The sequence below is a fragment of the Benincasa hispida genome, chromosome 12 (assembly GCF_027475165.1).
Source record: "Benincasa hispida cultivar pf3 chromosome 12, pf3_genome.v1.1, whole genome shotgun sequence".
Classification (NCBI taxonomy): Eukaryota; Viridiplantae; Streptophyta; class Magnoliopsida; order Cucurbitales; family Cucurbitaceae; genus Benincasa; species Benincasa hispida.
In genome coordinates, this window is record NC_143489.1 from 13,772,678 (window position 1) to 13,776,396 (window position 3,719).

Genomic DNA, 3,719 nt, shown 5'->3' on the forward strand with positions numbered 1-3,719 from the left:
ACATTTCTGAAACATGAAATACAATTTTATTTTGATTGAATTTCTTATTTTCAAATTTTTGTTTTTAGATTCTCTACCAAACATGTACTAAATTTATTGTTTAAGAAAATTTCAAATCGTGCTTCTATTTTTTTAAGTACAAGGGGATTCAAACCACAAACTTCTTGATTGCGAATAAGTTTTAGGTTAGTTGAGCTATGCTTGACAAATATTCTTTATTTAAATTGAGTAATAACTAATAACAATAATTATTATTTGAAAATTTACCCTTTTTGTCCATATATATTTTGAATATATTTTCTTATTGAGTCAGTTAATTTCAAATGCTGAATTTGATGTTAGTTTTCATTTGGTCCTTTCAATTTCAAAATGTTATATTTTTAGTTTTGAATTTTGAGTTTTGAGTTTGACTTTTATTTGGTTTCTAAGTTTCAATATTGTACATTATTATTACTTTGAGTTTCTATTGTTCCACACTTTTGGTCTTTGGCATTAACTCTCAATTAAATGATTTAAAATAATATAAATGAAAAGGTTTGTAATTAATTTTAATAAAAAATGTGAACTAATTTATTTTTATTAATTAATTAAGAGAAATTAATATTTAAGATAAGACTCATTAATAAAAGTGTAAATCTTAAAACCTAAAAATCAAATAAAAAAAACTAAAAAATTTCAAGAATAAAAATGTTCCATTCTAAATTTTAGAGACCAAAAGAAGATTAAACATAAATTTAATAGTAAAAGTGTAATATTATGAAATCTAAACTAAATTCAAACCTTAATGATCATATATATATATATATATATATTTGTTTTTTATATTCTATTTTCAATAGTGATCTCAATTTCACTATTAATTTTTTATTTGGCTAAATATTTTTATTAAATTGAAGAATTGATTTTTCACCCAATCAATTACAAAAACAGACAAACATTTGGAATATCTTAGATTTTTATAAGCCAGCCTGTTTTAGAATTAAATCTCATAAATAATTGATCAATCACAGAACTAAATTATAAAGTGTAATTCTAATTACAAGTTGAATTAAGACCACATTTACATCGTTGGAAAGGGTATAAATGTAATGAATTTTTATTGACATATCAATTGTAATAGATCTCAATCATAAAAATAATTAGATTATTTTTTAACACATTTACTTAACTATTTTGTAAACATAATTTAATAACTATTAATGTCATTTACTTAACCGTTATCATTGGTGTAAACGTAATGGATTTTTTAAATTTTCCTTTTTATTGATACTTTTATTTATCAATATCGTTATCAAACAAACGATCCCATAATTTCAGATTTTTTTAAAAATTCTTTTAGCGTATCAAATAAAAGTCCAATTTCTTTTTAAAATATTTTTATCAAGGAAATAACATCCTAAAATTTTGGAATATTTTTCCGGATTTTTTACCGATACGATATCGAGCAAATAACATCACAAAATTTTAATATGCTATTAGCAAATAATAACATTATAAAATTCTGGATTTTTTGATTTTGTATGGACACCGAAAAATAACATCCCAAAATTTTAGATTTTTTTATTTTAATTATTGACATTGTTATGGGACAAATAACATCGATAAGCTAGGATTTTTATTCTCTGCTTGACAAAAATTTCTCCTCCAATTTGACTCATATTCTCACACTCAACAAATTAAAAAGAAAAAAAAACCATCCATTTCTTTTGCTTTGCTTTTCTTCACCCAAGAAAGAAGGGAAAAAAACACAGCAACATGATTCTAAAATTAATTGGTCTTATAGATATCAACCATATCCCAAAATTTTGATTTTGTTTCGTATTCTTTCTTATGGATACTGTTATCGATCAAATACATCGATAGCATGGTCTTACAAAACATGATATTTGAGACCAAATTTGAAAATCGTTAAAATAATTTTAAAAATATGATGGGTCCATGTAATTTTTAAAGGTAATCCGATCAAGTACCTTTTAGTTCAATTACAATATTTGATTATAAATTTTATGATAGATCCCACGTTATACAAACATAATAAAATGAGATCTATTTTTATGAATGAATTACGTCACTTATATGGTAAAGGTGGACTAAATGTGTAATTTTAAAAAATATATGTATATTGTAAAGTACAACTTTAAAGAAGAAAAACAAGAATATGTCGTGAAATCTATTAGACTATAATCTATAGAGCATAATTTAAACCATTTACATTGAAGCGATCTGACGAGGATCAGGGTCCATTTCTTTGATCATCTTCAATAATTACACCTTCCCCTGCTTCAAATTTTTTTGAAAATCAAACTAACCAACATCGTACCAATAATTTCAATACAAAACACACCCCTTCTTTTCTCTCAAATTTCACCCTAAATTCATTTCACGGATTTCGCTATTTGTGGGATCCCACAAACTTTTATTACCAAATTCCTTCACCCCCCCCATAAATTTGGTTCCTCTTCTTCTCCAGATCTTCATATCCAGATCCAACACAAAAACAATGGAGAATTCCCATTTTCCTTCCATCCAAACACGCCCCACATTCCTCCTCCTCCTCCTCCTCCTCCTCCTCATAATTTCCGATCAAACCCAAATCTTCTCCGCCGCCTCAAGAATCCCCAAATCCCCTGCCGGCATCAGAAAAAACACAGAGTATGTCAGAACTTCCTGCAGTACTACTTCATACCCTCGTCTCTGCTACAATTCGCTGTCGGTGTACGCCAGCAAGATCAAGACCAACCCCAAGACGCTGGCTCTCGCCGCCCTCCACGTCAACCTCGCCGCCGCTCGATCCTCTGCGGCATCAATGAGAAGGCTGGCGAAAACCCACGGCCTGCGGCGGAGAGAGGCGTCAGCGATCTCCGATTGCGTGGAGGAGGTTGGGGATTCGGTATTTGAGCTTCAGAGAGCAATTAGGGAACTGGGTCGGCCTCGAGGGTACGATTTTGGGAGTTTGATTAGTGATATTGAGACATGGGTTAGCTCCGCTTTGACCGATGAAGAGACGTGTATGGAAGGATTTGGGGGGCGGCGTGTTAATGGGGTTAATAGTGTTAAGGCTAAGGTTCGAAGGCACATTGTTAGAGTTACGCATTTGACAAGTAATTCACTTGCTCTTATCAATAGCTATGCTTCGTCGGCGGCGGCGGAAGAAGGCGTTTTCCCCTAGTTACTTCACTTTTCTTCTTCGTTCGTTCTTTCCCTGTTTGGTTCCTGGGAAAAGTGAAAGGAAAATTAAAATATTATGAGATTGAAAATGTAATTATGTCTTGTAATTCTAGTGTTACGGTTTATGCAATTACTATTATTAATTATGCCCAAGTCTCTGCCCTTTCTTCTTCCTCATCACTCTGTTCTTTACTTGCTGCACTAGGAGTATGAATATCACAATTTAAAGATTTATTTTTTTCCTTTTAGAAAAAAGGATAATTACAGATCTTCATCCATGTTGTTATTGCAGTTGAGGAAAGAAACGCTGCCAACTCATTGCGTTATATTCTACATTGTTGAACTGATTAAAAACATGTTGAATCAATTTGAATGAAGTTTTAAATTTTAATTCAACCCCTAAAAACAAATAAAGTTGAAAATATTATTAAACTCTAACCAATTTAACACAATTTAACTTTCTTTTTTTTTTTTTTTTTTTTCTTGAAAAGAGCTAGTAACTTTCTTGACAAGCATAATTATAAAATTTCAAATATATATTTAATTAAAGG

General features: G+C 29.9%; 1 pseudogene across 1 annotated transcript; it reads left to right on the top strand.

Annotated features, from left to right (window-relative positions):
- Positions 1 to 2,167: 2,167 nt before the first annotated feature.
- On the top strand, positions 2,168 to 3,321 carry LOC120092506 (21 kDa protein pseudogene; annotated as a pseudogene). The gene has a single exon (XR_016525004.1). The product of XR_016525004.1 is annotated as a 21 kDa protein pseudogene (transcript).
- The last annotated feature ends 398 nt before the right edge of the window (positions 3,322 to 3,719 follow it).